At 34.9% G+C, this 18,359-nt stretch overlaps 1 protein-coding gene across 4 annotated transcripts in view; it reads left to right on the top strand.

Moving 5' to 3' along the window:
- The window catches only part of GARRE1 (granule associated Rac and RHOG effector 1), a 126,793-nt gene that overhangs the window by 1,701 nt on the left and 106,733 nt on the right, over window positions 1-18,359 (top strand). The window contains exons 1-2 of one of the 4 annotated variants that reach the window (XM_056822442.1): window positions 14,420-14,808; window positions 17,183-17,279. The exons of 2 other annotated variants lie outside the window; for them this stretch is intronic. The gene's annotated coding sequence lies outside the window, so the exon portion shown is untranslated. Of the gene's footprint in view, window positions 1-14,419; window positions 14,809-17,182; window positions 17,280-18,359 lie in introns of those variants that run through there. One more of the 4 variants, XM_016422822.2, reaches the window with a different exon arrangement.

The raw sequence follows: 18,359 nt of genomic DNA, 5'->3' as shown, positions 1-18,359 counted from the left end.
CTCTGCTTCTAATACTGCCTGCTTGCAGTACTCTGAATAAATGAAACATTTCTGCTTGGCATGATAAGAATTTTGTTTATACCCACTCCAGAATTTGCCAGATGCAGATTCAAAGTTCCAAAGCAGTTACTAATTCTGTGTGTGTGGGTGTGTTTGTGGGATAATGTCTTTGTATTTTGTTGCTTTTATTTATATATATTGAGAGAGTTCAAGTTTTGACTGATTGTAGTCTGTACTTCCTCTTTATGATTTTTCTTTTTAAGAGAAGTTACTCAATATCCAGGCGAATCTTTAAGCAAATATTTCATCAGATCTAATTTGCTTTTAATTTGCTTAGGTGGTTTATTGATATTTTCAGTGGTTGAGTTTGGGTTTTTTTTGCATACTTCATAAATAACTCCATGTGAGGTCTTTAGGTTCATAGTAGTCACTTTTCACTGTAGCATTTGAGAGACTAATCTATCTCTATTTTTGCACACAAATACGTAGGTTAACATTGGAGACAAAGATAGAAAAGTCTTCTCAGATTCCCTTGGCAGGCTTAGAGTTTTTCAATCTAAAATTATCCCCATATTTGTGCAAGACGGACCATGTTTCAACCATTATCCTTTTAAACTAGTTAAATGTTTAAGATGAATTATTTTCATTTGATTCTTCTGATGAAGCATGATTTAAGTCAGGGTTAGTATGGTGGAGTTTCTAAGTCCATGGGAAAATAGCTTCAGGTTGAATAGGAAATTGATTTGTCTTGCTGGGCCAAAGTATACTCCTCTCTCCCCTCCCCCCAATTAAATTTTGTTGTTGTTGATCATTAGCAGAACCGAGAACCTGTTCTCCTTTATTAAATCTGACAATATAGACTAAGCAACTTATTTAGGGGACATGTAGCAAGTTAGTGGCAGAACCAGGTTTGGAACCCAAACTGCCTTCACTTTACTCTTTCCATGTTAACATGCTGCTTCTGTTTGTGGACTCCAACTCAAAATCATTTTTCATAATTCATTATACTTAAGGTTCATGAGGCACATTACATATTTTTAGAAGATTTTCATAACAATTTTGCAATATAGTGATTCTCTTTTATAAACAAGGAAAATGAAGGTTAGAAATTGTAGCTTTTCCAAGATCACATAGCCTTTTTTTAATGGCGAATAACCCTCTTCTGACTTCCAAGTTCACTGTTATACTATACTATTCTGCCTCATTCAAAGATAAATAAGACAAATGATCCCCACTCACATAGAGTTTACAGTGAATAAGAGAGATGACACAGATATAAGTGTAGTTAAATAAGGCAGATATATGATAAATGTATGAGTGGTATAAACAAAGCACTGCTAACATTCATATGAAGCAGAAATCATTTCAATTTGGAATGATGATCATGGAAGCCTTTCCCAGAGAAGGTGATATTTGAGCAAGGCCCTGAATGATGGGTAGGATTTCAAAAGCTAAAGATTGATATTGAGAGTGACAGAGGAAATGGTGACATGAGCAAAGACATCAGGAAAGGGGGCAGGTATCTTTAGGGAATAGTGAATAATCTGTTTGCCCTTAAGTGGAATAATGTGACAATCATAGTTTGGAGCTAAGTTGTAGAGGTCCTTGAGTGATAATACAGAGCCATTGAAAGTTTTCTAAGTGAATAAAAGAAATGACTGCTCCAGTGACTACTGGAAAAAGGAAAAGCTCATCTTCAGAGGATGTGGAACAACACAAAAATATTTTGTAATTATAATTATAAATAGCACCTCAGTCTGAAATACTTGTGCTTTTATATGTAGGCATACCAAAAATATTTTGGGGTTCTGTTCCAGACCACCATAAAAAAGTGAATATTGCAACAAATTGTGTCACATTAATTTTTTTGTTTCCCAGTGCATGTAAGTTAATTTGCATTATACCATAGTCTAGTAAATGTATAATAGTATCATATCTAAAAAAACAATTTATATGTCTTAATTTTGAAATATTGTTAAAAGATGCTAACTGTTTTTTGGATCTTTAATGGGTAGTAATCTTTTTGCTGGTGGAGAGTCTTGCTTTGATGTTGATGGCTGCTATGCCAGATGGGGAGGTGGTTGCTGAAGGTTGGGGTGGCTGTGGTAATTTAAAAAATAAGACGACAAGAGAAATTTGCCAGTGTCAATTGGCTTCTTTCTTTCACTTGATCACTTATAGGTCATTATAGTGTTATTAATTGGTCTAATTTCAATATTGTAATTCAATTGTAAATCAATATAATTCAAGGATGTCAGGAGAAGGAACAGTCAAACACATTTATCAGTTGGTCTTTTATGGGCACTCTTTGTGGCACCCCAAAGTAATTTCCTTAATAGCATCAAAGATCATAGATCACTATAAAATTTAATAATAATGAAAACATTTGAAATATTAAGAGGATTCCCAAATTATGACACACAGACATGATTTGAGCATAAGCTGTTGGAAAAATGGCATTGATAGGCTTGCTTAACTCAGATTGCCACAGATCTTCAATTTGTAAAAAAACACAATATCTGCAAAACAAAATAAAACAAAGTTGAGTAAAATGAAGTATGCTTGTAGATCTCTCAATGATAAGTTTGAATAAATAGTGAAAGTCTGCTTTTTTTTGGTACCTAGGTTTCAAGTAATATAAATCTTATTTTATTGTTAACATGATTTAACCACTCTATTGATAAAAAGACAGGACATGAAAAATTGGAATTTTTCTTGGTCTTGGAAATTAAAAAATCACTAGTACATGAAATTTGCAATAGGTGTATATACTTTAACTTTGAGTAGAGAGAACAAATATTTCTTTAATTAATTGAGAATAATTAATTTCAGTGGCAAATTATAATTTTCATATTATAGAATGAATTTACATTCATATGAACACTTATTAAGCTCCTTTGTGTCAAGCACTGTGCTCAGTGCTAGGGATACATATATACATACATATGTATGTGTGTATATATATATATCTTTCCTTCAAGGAACTTAAATTCATTATTGTTTATAATCTCTATGCATTATTTCCTAATACTCTGAAATTTATTTAAATATTTAATTTCTTGGCTGAAAAACTAGAGAAAGATTATGGAAAAGGTATGTTTGAGCTTTGGAAAACTATTTTGGATTTCTTAAAGGATCTAACTATTATAATTATATGTAACTTTTTGCATTTCATCTTCTAAAACATTGAGGCTGGGTGATGATGGTGTACACCTATAATCCCTACTCTTGGGGGAGCTGATGCTCTTGAGAGAGTGTTAGATCATTGAGCACAAGAGTTCTGATTTTCAGGAGGACTAAAAGCCAATTGAGGCGTCTCGTCTGAGACTTGACTCTTAATATGTTGAAGGGTAAGAGCATCCTATGGAAGAGGCAACTGACTCAAGTTAGAAATGGAGCAATTCAGAACTTCTATGTTAATTGCAATATTGAAAAATTAATATTATGCCAGGTGTAATATGCTAAGTGTAATATTTAGAAATTGGTTTGGAAATAGGATATTTGTGAAAAATTGGTGTGGTAGCCATTTATAAAATAATTAACACTTAAGTCACAAGGATGATAGTGACCTTTAACAATTTAATTTTAATATATAAGAAAGAAATAAGGAGAGAAGGAAATAGATTTCCTAGCCTGCCTCCCTAGTTTTACCAGCCCACATGAATGTCTTCCATCCAAGCCACCAATGCTGGATCCCAGACAAGCTCCCAACCAAAACTCTCCAAGAGCAAAGACCCACCCAGCCTACTCTACGGTCTCATTTTTTTTAAACCTTTATCTTCAGTCTTAGTATCATCCAAGGTAGAAGAGTGGTAAGAGATAGGCAATGGAGGTCAAGTGACTTGCCCAGGGTCATGCAACTAGGAAGCATCTGATGCTAGACATGAATCTAGGACCTCCTATCTCTAGGCCTGGTTCTCAATTCATTGAGCCACCCAGCTGCCCCATATAGTCTCATTTTTATAGTCCTCCACATCATGTCCTTTTCCTGTGCATTGGTCTAGCACATCTCAGGAACCCAAAGTCTCTGTTTGGAGCATTCCAGTCAAGCCAGTGGGCTGGTGCAAATGAACAGAAAGTTCAGGATCCTAGAAGGAAGGGATTCCTTTCACACATGATTGTTATTGGTTTGAGCCCATAGGTGGCTGCTGCAACTCTAGTCTGGGAAGACCCAATAACAACAAAAAAAGAAAAGAAAAGAAAAATTGAAGTGAAACTTGTATATTTTACAAACTTTTGGACCCCTGTGATCATAGAAGCCAGAACCTATTTTCTAAAAGTAATTTTTCTCAAATGAAGTTTTAAAAAAATTATAAAATTTGTTTCTCAATTACATGTAAAAACAATTTTAACATTTATTATTTAAAATTTTGAGTTCCAAATTCCTTTTCTCCTCCCCTCTTTCTCTTCATTCAGAAGGTAAGCAATTCCTAAGATAAAGTTGTGACATTATCACTTTTCCAACTCTGTAAATTCCTGTGGCTTCCTATTGCCTCTCAGAGAAAAGATAAACTCCATTTGGCAAAATCCTTTACTATGTGGCTGCAACCTATCATTACAGCCTCATTATATTTATTCAATGACTATTTCCTTTCCCACATAATAAATCTAGACCAGTGATGGTGAACCTTTTAGAGATGGAGTGCCAGGCCCTTTCCCCCCAAACCCCCCAGACAGAGTGTCATGCCCACCCTTCAGACTCCCTGCTGTGCCCCCTTCCCTCCCACATGCTGGGTACACCCTGCCCCCTCCAGCTCTGTTGCCTGTGAGCCACCCACCATACCCCCTGCATGCTCCCATTGACTGCTGAGCAGAGGGGTAGGTGATGTGAAAAAATGTCATCAGACATGGTGGAGAGGGATAGGGGAGTAGCTCTGTCTGAGTCGCTCTGCCTTTCTAGTAATGAACTCTAAGGGTGGGGGGTGGGAAGGGAGTGGTGGCCAAGTGCCCACAGAGAGTGGCCATCCTTGGCACCTGTACCATAGGTTTGCCATTACTAATCTAGACATTGGTCTTCACATACTGTACTCTTATCTCTAGTTTCTGTCTTTGCATGGCCATACTCCATATCTATCCTTACCTTTCCCTCTTAGAATCTCCTACTTTCTTCGGCTCAGGTGCTAACTTCTACATGAAACCTTTCTGGATCTTCACCACTATCTTGCTAACCCCACTCTCTTATAAGTGCCTACCCTTTTTAGATAATTTGAATTTGTTTCATATTTATTTTGTATATATTTACATATGTACTTTTTGCCTTTTCTGATAGCATGTAGCTTAATGTATGCATTTTTTATCTTAAAAGGTCAGTCAATAAATAGGGGCATGTTATTTGTATCTCTGTCTATTGTATAACTGTAAGGATGTGGCCTGTGGAAGAAAATTGTATGTGAAAGTCATCCTCTTTTAACAACCATAGAAAAGATTGCTCTAAGTTCACTACTAATAAGAGAAATGCAAACCAGAATATCTCTTAGGTTTCATCTTACATTCAGAAACTTGACAAAATGACAAAAAGATGGTACTGTAGGGACTATGGAAAATCAACGTACTAATACATTATTAGTGGAATCTTGATTTAGTACAGTCATTCTGGGAAGCATCTTGGAATTAATAATTGCAAAGAAAATGTCTAAAATACTCATACCTTTTGAATAAAAAATCCACCATTTATCATATACCCCAAGGAAAGAAAGATCTTGTATGTACCAAAATATTCATAGCACTTTTTATGGTATCAAAGAATGGGAAACTTAAGTAAATGTTGATAGATTGGAGAATGGTTAAACAAACTGAGGAATGTGAATATAATGAGGAATTACTGAACCGTAGGAAATTATGAACACAGAGAGAGGCATGGGAAATCCATGAACTGATGCAAAGTTAAGTAAGGAGAACCAGGGAAATAATAAATATAATATGAATAGAAATTAAAAGATGCTATGTAATTATGCACAGTTGAAGAGAAATTCAACTTCCTCACTTTTTTGAAGATGTGGGAGACTGTGAATATACTATACTGTATGTATTTTCAGGCACAGTTGGTGAGTTGGTAAGTATAAATAAATTTCTTTTTCTTTTTGGGGATGTGTGCTACAGGTCATGGCCCTCTCAGTAAGAGAGGGAATAGGTATATTTGGAAAGAAACATATTGTAAAAACAAATAAAAATGAGTCTACCTGTTTTTTCTCATGACTTCATGTATGCCTTTGATGTGTGTATAGACAAAAACAAAATATTTTATACTTAAGAAGTTAAGCATGTGAATGTATAGTATCTAGTATCTTCTCAGTTGTCTTTTTTTTTTTTGCTAGAGGTACTATATATATGTATATGTTTTTGTGATTTTTTTTATGTGATTTTTAAATATTTTTTGGGACCTTTTCTTTGAGATAACTGTTTCAGGCTAGGACTGTTCAAGGTTAGTCTCATAGTAGTTTGTGTTTGATATGGGAACAAAATTCAGTGACAGTGACCTCCTTTGCTTTTTCTTGCACAAAACACTCCCTCTTCTGATTCTGTCTTTTCATTGGATGTCCCCCATGCCTAGAATTCTCTCCTTCTTCATCTCTGCCTCCTGACTTCCCTGGCTTCTTTCAAGTCTGGCTAAAATCCTACCTTCTCCAGGAAGAACTTCTTGATTTGCCTAAATACTGGGGTCTTCTTTCTTTCTGTTGTTTGTTAATAAATTATCCTGTATATATCTTGTTTGTACTATAACAGTTAAAATTAGTTTCTCTGCTAAAAGTAATATATTGTATGAGGTTTATTAAAGATTAAGAAATAAAGAAAATACAAAATAAGAAAGCACATGCCTAGGCACAGAGCCCTTTCACAACCACTTACTTTACATTTTGCCTGCTAGGTAGAGAGCCTCGTGTGCTTAGAAGCGGAAGCAGAGAGACCCGAAGTAGGCAGAGAGTCAGTTTAAATACAGTTTTTGTTCTCTGCCCAGGTGGGAATTCAGGTGATATTATAGGGAATTCTGGGAACTGCCAAGGACTTCTGGGAATTGAAGTCTGGGATTCAAATCTCCATTTTTACAGTACATAAATTTTGCCTTTCTTTATATCCTCAGTGCTTAAGTGTCTGTTGTTGTTCAGTCATGTTGGACTCTTCATGATCCTGTAGACCATATTGGCCATGGAATTTTCTTGGCAAAGATACTGGGGTGATTTGTTATTTACTTCTCCAGTGGATTAAGACAAACAAAAGTTAAATGACTTACCCAAGGTTACACAAGTAGTAAATGTCTGAGGCCAGGAAGACTCATGTCTTCCTAACTCTAGACCCAGAAAATACTTTATTCATTGAGCCATCTAGCTGCTCAACTTAGTTGTTTGTTAACTGACCGACTGACTATGCTTGTAGGTCATTCAGTAGTTAGGAAAAATTTAGTCATGTCAATAGGGATAATCATTGAAGATACTCTTGTTTAATTGAACTGATTAAAGTTCTATTTCCTGACTTGTGCATTGTGAAAATAAAAATTGTTTTTTCCCCCTCAAAGGCAAATTCTTATTAATTTGATTCACTTACCTATATATCTTAGAAATGAGATCTTTATCAGAGAAGATTACTGCAAATTTTTTTTCCTATTTACCTGCTTGTCATCTTCTCTTAACTGAATAGGTATTTTTTTGTGCAAATATTTTAAATTTTACACAAGATTCAGAATTTTTCATTTCACTTTCTGTTACTCTCGCTACCTTTTGTTAGGTCATGAACTCTTCCTTTATTCATAAATTTGTCAGGTAGTTTCTTCCATGCTCCTCATGATGTGACCTTTTGTGTCTGAGTCACATACCCATTTAGAGCTTATCTTGGTATGTGTTATGAGAGGTTGGCTTTTGCCAAACTGCTTTCCAATTTTCTCAACAGTTTTTGTTGATTATTGAGTCTTGACCCAGTTGTTGTGATCTTAGGGTTTATTAAACTCTAGACTACTGTGCTCATTTGCTTCTATATGTTGTGTACCTAATATGTCCACTATTCAACCACTCCCATTTCTTAACCAATACTTAATTGTTTTCATGATTATGGCTTTGTGATATGGTTTGATGTATGGTACTACCAGGCACCTTTCTTCCCAGTTTTTTCATTGTTCCTCTTGATCTTTTGTTCTTCTAGATCAGTGGTTCTCAAGCTCTCAATTTGTAGCAATGAGAATGCATAATGCATATCAGGTATTTACATTCTGAATCATAACTGTAGCAAAATTACAGTTTTGAAGTAGCCACTAAAATAATTTTTTGATGGATGAGGAACTGTATTGTGGGGTCATGGCATTAGAAAGGTTGAGAACCACTGTTCTAGATGAATTAAAATTTTTTTCTAGCTTCTAATACTTTTAAAAGGAATCTAATTTGCATGGGAACAATTATTAGTATACTACTTCTATTACAGGTTATCTTTAGTCATTTTCTGAATCCCTTCAATATTGTGTGCTGGATTTAGAATCAGGAAAACCTGAGTTTGAATCTTGCTGTGACCATTTACTAGCTCGTGTAACTGTATAATAGGGATAATAATAACACTTGCCTCATAGGCTTATTGCAAGGATCAAATGAGATAATATATAAAATACTTTGTTTTATATATATATATATATACATATGTCATATATAATATGCAAAATACATTGTGATATCAATGTTAATAATTATTATGGCTTTTAATTGGCCTCACTTTCATAAGAACAGTGTGATATGACTTTGATTTTCTTAGTAAAGTAGGAAGCAAGGACATCTAGAGAGGGAGGGATAAAACTTGAGGAGAAAAGAGCTCTGAAATAAGTCACTGAGGGCAATATAAATCAGTATGGTAGCAAAGAATGGGAGGGGATATGGTATGTAAATGTAATGGAATATCATAGTGATAAAAATTGATTATTTAAATTAATACAGAGAAGCACAGAAAGATATATATGATATTGATGCAGAATGTGGTAAGTGCCAAGAAAACAATATGTATAATAATGCACATGGAAAGAATCACAAAAAAATCAAAAGTAAATGCTGTAAAATTATAAATAACAAATATGATTTCAAAGAAGACTTATGAGAAGACACTTCCATTCTATCCTTTGGTGGAAGTGAGAGGTCCAAAAGTGTTGACCACTACATGTTTTCGGTCTTTTAAAATTTCTTTCCAATTTTATCATTTTTTTTATCAATGTTATTAATTATGCTGGGGAGGGGTTTCTTCTTTAAAAGAATACTTTCCAGAGTGGTAGATCAGGTATACATAATACAGTTATAAATGACCATGGTAATCTAGTGTTTGATAAACCCAAAGACCCAAACTTTGGAGATAAATGCTTAATAACAAAAATTGCTGGGAAAACTGGAAAATACTCTGGCAGAAACTAGGTATAAACCATCATCTCATACTGTATACCAAGATAAAGTCAAACTGGGTACATAATTTCAACATAAAAGTGATATCATAAGCAAATTAGGGGAGCATGGAATAGTTTCCTTGTCAGATCTATGGATAAGAAACAAATTTATGACCAAACAAGAAATAGAGAGCATTACAAGATATATAAAACAGATAATTTTGATTATATTAAATTTAAGAGTTTTTACACAAACAAAACCAATGCAACCAAGATTTTTTTTTTTAAAGCAGAAAACTGGCAAAAAAAATTTTGCAGCAAGTGTCTCTGATAAAGGCCTCAGTTCTCAAATATATAGAGAACTGAGTCAAATTTATAAGAATCCAAGACATTCCCAAATTGATAGTCAAAGAATTTGAACAAGTAGTTTTCAGATAATGACATCAAAGTCATCTATAGTCATGACAAATTTATCTAAATCACTCTTGATTAGAGAAATGAAAATTAAAACAACTCTGAGGTAATACCTCATACGTATCATTTTGACTGATGATAGAAAAGAAAATGATAAATATTGGAAGGGATATGGGCAAATTGGGTTAGTGGAGTTGTGAATTGACTCAGCTGTTCCAGAGAGCAATTTGGAATTACTGAAAGGGCTCATAAATGTGTGCATACGTTTTGATTCAGCAATACCACTATCAGTTCTGTATCCCAAAGAAATCAATAAAAAGAGAAAAGAATCTATTTTTACAAAAGTATTTAGAGCAACTCTTTTTGTAGTGGCAAAGAATCGGAAATTGAGAGGATCCCTATTTGGGGAATGATTGAATGAATTGCATTATCTGATATAATGAAATACTACTGTGCTAGAAGAAGTGATGAATAGGATAATTTCAGAAAAATTTGGACTTACGTGAACTGATGCAAAATGAAGTGAATAGGACCAGGAGAACATTGCACTTAATAACAGCAATATTATATGATGATTAGCTGTAATTGACTTAGCTATTCTCAGGCATACAATGGTCCAAGATTACTCCAAAGGATTTGTGATGAAAAATGCTGTCCAACTCCAGAGAAAGTACTCCTGGCATATCAAAGCATATTATTTTCCACTTTATTTTCTTTGTGGCTTTTTTTGATATGTATCTTCTTCCACAACATGTCTAATATAGAAATACAGTCTGCATGATTACAGATATATAACATATCAAATTGCTTAATGTCTCGGGGATTGAAGGATGGAGAGATTTTGAAACTCAAATTTGTAGAAAATTAATGTTAAAAAGTAGCTTTGTATGTAATTGGGGAAAAAATAAAACATTGGAAAAAATTAAAAAGATCATTGAGGGCAAGGAAAAAAATTAATTTCCATCTCTCAGCAAAAGACTTTGTAAAATGCTCTACCTTTCTTCCACCATATGTTTGTATGTGTTTTTAATTTATTTTTATTTTTAAATCAAAGTATAATCATCAATGTGGAGCCAGTTATGTTTGTCTGGTGTTAAACCCAATATTGCAAACCTTTGTTCCAGCAAAAGAACTAACATAAACAAAATTAAAAGAAAACTATTTGTATATGGAGTGGTTCTTTGGGAGGTAGGGAAAATTATGATGATTTTAAAAAATCAATAGAAACTTATTTTTTAAAAGAGTCAGTGAAGGAATAGAAGTTTTTCTGTGTAAGCAGTGAGGGCATAGTTGAGATCATTTAGAGTGAACCCAATTGACAGAGTACTGTGCCTTCATCGTTGTTTGGTATTTGAGAATAGATAAGGCAATTAAATGGTAGGAGTGATCTAGGAATGAAGAGCAGTGGGGGACATACAAACAGCAGCAGGACAAGAGAATTGTAGAAAGAAGTGACAGTATATAATTTAATTGATTAGAGTCTCATCTGAAGGGGGAAAGGGAAGCTAGGGTAGAGGTGATAGATTAAGAAAACTGAGAATGATAAAATGACTATAGGCTGTGCTGAAGATGAAGATCAGGTTTAGGAAGAATGAGGTAGAGAGTGAAATAGCACAAGTCAATTATAATGAAAGGGAATTTCAGAGTTCATAATTATAGAAGTGGTTATTATGGGCAATAATGAAATCTTAGCTATTACCATCCTTATAAGTGGCTATAGTAGGTTGATGCTATAGATCATGAGGGTTGAAGCAATTGAAGTGGGATGCCACAGTATTTGAGAGGACTTCTATATAAATTGTAGTCTTCACAAGTATGAGGTTAGAGGTAAATAGAGTGCTAAACTTAAGAGTCTGGAAGACATGAGTTTAACTTATACATAAAAAATTTACTGGTTATGTTACCATGGGCAAGTCATTTAATCCCTCTTAGCTTTAGTTTCCTTTTTGGTAAAATGGAGATAATAATAGTACCTGCAAGATTGTTGTGAGATTAAAATGAGACAATATATGTAAAGTGCTGTGTAAACCTTATAAGAGTATGTAATTATATAGGACAGCTGGGTGGTACAGTGGATAGAGTACCAGACTTATATTGACACTAGTCAGGAAGGTTGATCTTCCTGAGTTTAAATCTAACCTCAGATATTTGTCAGCTGTGTGACCCTGGGCAAATCACTTAACCATCTTCCCCCCTCCAAAAAAACTAAAGCTTCCCAAGGGGAGAGAAGCTTTAAGGTAGGAAGATAGAGGAAGGATAGAAGTTTTGGATACTACAAGGGGGATGGCGGAGCCAAATTATAGATATGAGGTGGCAGGAATGAATCAGAAATCCAGGCCTTATTAATTATCAATGAGCCACAGCAAAACTCCGATCAGTGGACTACTCAGAAGGCTTGTACCCATCCAGTGATCCAAACTTAATACCACACAGGTCGGAGAGATGATAGAGAAAAGAAAGTGCCTGGCCAAAGGCCAGGTCCCAGGTGAGAGAGATAGAGAAGGATTAAAGATGGAGCTTGGCCACTCCAGCAAGGACAGACATCAGTGGGAACTGAGATCCAAGTGAGGAAGAGAGGGAAGAGAGGAAGAGAGAAGGTGGAGCTAATCTCTTTGATATGCAAATATACACAATACATAGGGATGATTATCATTGGTTATCGACAAGGTATAGGTGTGGTTTCTCTTAGCCAGGTGAGCACAAAGAAACCTGTTTTTCCACCTAACCTGTGGGAAGTTGGGGTCAAGGGTCAGAGGCTTTCCTAGCCAAGCACAAGACTGAGCATGCTCAAGACTGAGCATGCTCTCTTCTGAGACAATCTGTACATGCTAACTGTTTCCCTTGCCCATAGCTAGGGGTGGACTGCTACAAAAACCCAAAACAAAACAAACAACCCAAACCCAACTATTATAAGTAAATAAGGGGCATTTTTTATACTGATAGTAGTAGGCTTTATGTGGACAGGGATTATATGTTATCCATATAAAAACATTTTTTAAGTTAAATAAGAAAATGATTAGTGATGCAGGATTACTTCCTCAAATTATTTTGAAACAAAAATTGGTCTATATGTAATCAAATGATTTATAAATTTGTGGAAAATTTATAGCTTTTAGGCTATTGGGTAATTTAATGAAAAAGCTACCTATTTTAAAATACTAAAATAAAATAGATAAAATAGCACATTCCTATTCAATTTGAACTCATTCTCTCCCTAGGCTGCTTTGCTTAACATGCATATTTAAACATACTTTTTCCTTCCTTAGATAGAATTCTATTAGATATTTTAGTTCTGTAGTTTAGTAATTCTTTTACAAAGATATTGCATTAGATAGTGAGGGCACCATCATCTTTCTAATTACTCTAGTTCACCCGCTCCAAATCATTTTTACAGAATTCTTTATATTTAATCTATTTTTGCTAAGTTTTAACATTTTCTCACTAGCATCTTTCATGTACTATTCTCTGCTCATATGGCCATCACTTTAGTTCTGGCCCTCATTTCCTCTAGCCTGGATTTTTTTTTGAAATATTTTGTTTTTATATCATTTATCTTTATCTCTCTTATCTTTCCCAGTAAAGCCCTTTTCCAGGTAGCCATCCCTTATAAAAAAATAATAAAAACACAAAGAAAACAGTTCATGAAAATTAACCAATGTATTAAAAAAAAGGTCTAGTATTTGTAGTATTTCCACACACCTGGTCTTCACTCAACCTCAGCAAAAAATTGGGGAAGGGACCTTGCCTTCTCATTGTTTTTCTTTGGAGACAAGATTGATTGTTATAATTTTATTGTATTCAGTTTCAATTCTTTTGTTATTGTTGTTCTTTCCATTTGCATTATGTGCCAATGGACCCAGGCTTCCAATGCCGAGAGAGTGGGACTGTCTCTGTGCATCGACTTTTCCACTTAAATCTTCATGCACAAGTGTCTTTGTGCACAAAAACACACAAAGACAATCATCATCCTCAGTTACCGAGAGACTACTACTATACTATACTATTATCATCTGTGTATACTATTTTCCTGGTTTCGCTTACTTCTCTTTGTATCCATTCATATAGGGTCAGTGATGGTGAACCTTTTAGAGACCATGTTCTGTGCCCTGCCCCCCAAACCCTCCACACAGGGGAGAGAGGAAGCATTCCCATTGGGCAGCTGGGCAGAGGAGTGGGTGAAGTGAGGAATGCCTTCAGGGAGTGTAGAGAGGGGGAGGGGAGGGGCCCCGAGTGCTCTGCTCACCAAAAACTCTGCCACCTGTGAGCCACCCACCTTACCCCTTGTATGCCCCCTTTGGCTGTTGGGCAGAGGGGTGAGGGATGTGAAAAAAGTCATTAGGCACAGTCGGGGGGGGGGGGGGAGCAGCTCCACCCAGTCCCTCTGCCTTTCTAGTAAGGAACTTTGGGGATGGGGGGTGAGGAGGGTGGCCAAATGCCCATAGAGCACCCTGTGTTTGCCAGCATTGATATAGGTCTTTTCCATGCTTCTCTGTTATTAATTATATTCACTGATTCTTAAAATGTGGTAATATTCCATTACTTTTGTATACTATAGCTTAAGTCATTTCTCAATTGATAGCCATCTACTTTGTTTCCAGTTATTTATTACTACAAAAAATGTTGCTATATTTTTATTTCTATGAGAGCTTTTTTTTTTAATTTTTTATTGATGACCACCAGTATTTGCCTAGCAAGGGAATCTCTGGGTAAAAGGGTATTGGATATTTTAGTGAAGTCACTTTGTAAAATTTGAAGTTGTTTTTCAGAATTTGCCTGGACTCCATTGCAACTGCTTCCTAATTTCACTTTTGTCTTCTAAACTTTTTCCTTTCCATCCATCCTTCATACAACTGCCAACATAATCTTCGTAAAGTATGAGGCTGACCATGTCATTCCTGTGCTCAAGAAATTTCAATCCTTCATTTAACCTTTAAGATAAAATACCAACTCTTTTTTTGCATTTAAATTCTTTTGCAGCCTGGTTTCAAGCTGATTTTTTTCTGACTCCCCCCTTACTCTACATTCAAGCCAAACTGACCAACTTATCTCCTGAAGTAGGTACTCCAGTTCTGGTTTTTGGCTCTTTGCCTGGAATGTATTTTCTCCCCACTTTTTTACTTCTACCTCTTATACTCCTCTGTTCCTGCCAAGGTTCGGTCATGTACTGTTGCCTTCTGGAAGCCTTTTCTGTTCTCTGTAGTTGATATAGCTCTCTCCATTCATCTAAAATTATCATATGTGTGTATGTATTTGTTGACATGTTGGATCCCTCTAGTAGAATGTAAGATTCCTGATAGTAGGGATACAAAATGAATAATAGTCCCTGTCAATGTAAAACTTTAGAGTTGATCATTATACTGGATATCCCAATTAGTCTTGGTGCAATTTTAAACCTTAATAGCTTTTTTTAAAAAACCATTACCTTCTATCTTAGAATTAATACTAAATATCAGTTCCAAGGTAGAAAAGTGGTAAAGGTTAGGCAATGGTGGTTGACTGACTTGTCCAGAGTCAGTGTCTATAGTCACATTTGAACCCAGGTCCTCTAGTCTCCCGGACTGGCACTTTATCCACTGTGCTACCTAGCTACTCATATTAAATAGCTTCCCAACTCTTAAAACTGCACCAAGACTTTTGGGACATCTGGTACAACAATCATCTGTACAGTTATCATAAATATACTTTTGGTAAACCTACTATTTTGGAATTAATGTTTTCAAGTTTAACCAGATAATGGATAGTCTTCTTGACCACAGAACCAACTAAACTAATGCATACATTCAGAATATCTCTAGTCACATGAATTCTTTTTCTTTCTTTAAAAAAAAATTGGCTTATTTATTTTTACAACAAAGAGTCTGCATTAGTAGCAAAGGTTAGCAAGTGTCCCAAAGTAGCAGTGTCCCAAAAGTCTTGGTGCAGTTTTAAGCCACAAAAACTTTTTTAAAAAATTGACTTAAATGGCTTTTTAATAGCTTTTAAAATGCAATTAAGGGGAAAGCTAGGTGGCTACAGTGGGTAGTGAGCCAGACCTAGAGATGGGAGGTCCTGGGTACAAATATGACCTCAGATGCTTTCTAACTGCATGACCCTGGACAAGTCAACAAACTCCATTTGCCTAGCTCTTACCTCTCTTCTGTCTTGGAACCATTACCTAATATTGATTCTAAGATAGAAGGGAAGGATTTTAAAAAATGCTATTAAGACTTAATTTTTTTTTCATGTGACTAGTTAACATATTTGGCACAGGATATTTTTATGTATTAGTTTAGTTGTTTCTGTGGTCAAGAAGAATTTTTATCTGATTAGGTTAAAAATCACCATTTCCTTTGTAGATATATATCAGATGTAAAATCTGTCCTAAACCACTAATGATAGGCACTTTGTTTTTGTAGAGGAATGTTACATTTTTGTGGTGACAGGTTGAAAAAGAAAAGTAAATATGTCATCACTGTAAAGACTTAGTGAGTTATTCGGGTAGTTTGTTTTCTTAGAATATGGGCAAAATTAACTTGTTAAGCTAGTTTTTTTTTTTTTAAGGAAATATCTTCAATTTATTGAAGGAGTTGCCATTGTTAATGAAAATGTTTCTCTACAACCTTTTTGTCTCCTCCTTCCAGTTTTTCCACTACTGACAAAATAAAATTCATATTGTATTACTATATTTTAGTTCATGGTTCTATCATACTGATCAGTAAAATTTCAAATCCTTTAAAAAAAAAAGACCTGGAAAAATGTCAGTAGTTTTTGTCACTTGTTCTTTTTTTTTAAACCCTTACCTTCCCTCTTAGAGTCAATACTATACCTAGGCAGTGAGGATTAAATGACTTGACTAGGACTACACACCTAGTAAGTGTCTTAAGTCAAATTTGAACCCAGGACCTCCCATTTCAGGCCTGTTTCTCTACCAAGCCACCTAGCTGCTCCCCTTGCTTCTTGTTCATAAATGATTTATTATTATTGTTATTATATTTCTAGTGTGTGGTGTGTATATATATATATATATATATATATATATGTTTTTGCTATTCAGAACTTGAAAGAATAAATCAAATTTAATATTAGTCACATTGTTTATGAGATTTTGGAACAACTTAATACAGTTTAAGTATGCATTCATTCTTTGTCTACCAAAATCAGTACACTTTCTGAATCTTGGGAAGTTATTCTTGTATAATAGAATGGTGGAAAATTTTAAGAACTTTGGTAATCTACACAAGAGCAACAAAGCTTATCTATAGTTCAGACAAGGTCTTTTCTACTTACAGATGTGACTTCCTTTTCCATTGTCTTCTCTCTCCACCCCAGCCTTTCCTTTTTGATTCTTTAAAGATACACTATTTAGTGATTTGTATTATAGAGGCTGGGAAATGGTTATTTTTGTTGCCCTAGAGCCAACTTCCTTTTCTACTTCCTTTTCTTGCATAGCAACTGCAGGGAAATGTGAAACTCTCTGGCTACAGCTGGCTACATTGTGAAGGAGGCTGCCAAGGAGAGCACCACACAGCTATGGCTGTTTACAAAGGTGGGAAGGGGTTCTTCTAATTATCCATTTTTACTACACTCCTAAAGACTACTCATAGATGGAGCAGAAGAGTGGAGTTATTTGTGCTGGTAATAGCATGTTTTCAACCCATCAGTAGGTAACCAAAATTTATTAGCACCTATGACTTACAATGCATTTTGCTAAATAGAGAGCATGACCTATTGGAATGAATATCCTGGATTTAGAATAAAGAGAAATTTGATTTTGGATCTTGGTTTATATACTTGGTATTTCTTTGAGGTCATTTAGCCCTTCTGAGCTTCAGTTCCCTCATTTCTAAAATACCTGCTTCACAGAGTTGTTAAGAAAGCACAAGAGGATCATCAGATCATAGATCTAGAGTTGGAAGATTTTAAGAGGCCATTTAATCTAAGCCCCTTATTTTACAGTGAAGGAAACTTAAGGCCTGAAGAAAGTTAAATAACTTGTTTATAGTCATACAGATATTAAGCAGTAGGGACAATATTTGAATTTTTGACTCCCAAACCAATGTTTTTTCCACTGTAATATGCTGGTTTTCCCTTTACAAACTTCAAAGCACTCTAAGTGTGTATTATTATTAGAAGTTGGGAGACGAAGATGAAAAAATATATCTTTGCTCTAAAGAACCTATATAGTTAGGGAGATAAGTCATTCATTTTTGCATGAAAATTAATCAAAGAAAACAAAAAGGATAACCTAGATGGCTAGAAGATTAGGGAAAGGGGTTCCTTAAACATATTGCCTCAATTGAGAACTTTGTCTTCTTTTTAAGAAAAACTTAAAAAAAAACCCCACACATTTTTGATTAAAAAGGATTTATTTTTCTTTTCTCTCTTCTACTGGAAAGAAAAAAAATTTTGAACAACTATGCATAGTTAAGTTAAAACAAACTCTTTCATTGGCCATGCCCCCCCCCCCCCAAATATATATATATATATAATTCTGTACCCAGAGTCTGTTACCTTTCTGTCAGGAGTTGGGTAGTGTGTTTCAGGAATCATAGTTTGCCAATGGCAGTGATCAAAGTTCTTTAGTCTTTAAAAGTTGTTGGTTTTTATACTGTTACTGTATATATTT

Source organism: Monodelphis domestica, chromosome 1 (genome assembly GCF_027887165.1).
Source record: "Monodelphis domestica isolate mMonDom1 chromosome 1, mMonDom1.pri, whole genome shotgun sequence".
Taxonomy (NCBI): Eukaryota; Metazoa; Chordata; class Mammalia; order Didelphimorphia; family Didelphidae; genus Monodelphis; species Monodelphis domestica.
The sequence above is the reverse complement of the archived record's forward strand: the minus strand, read 5'-3'. Positions and strand labels throughout refer to the sequence as shown.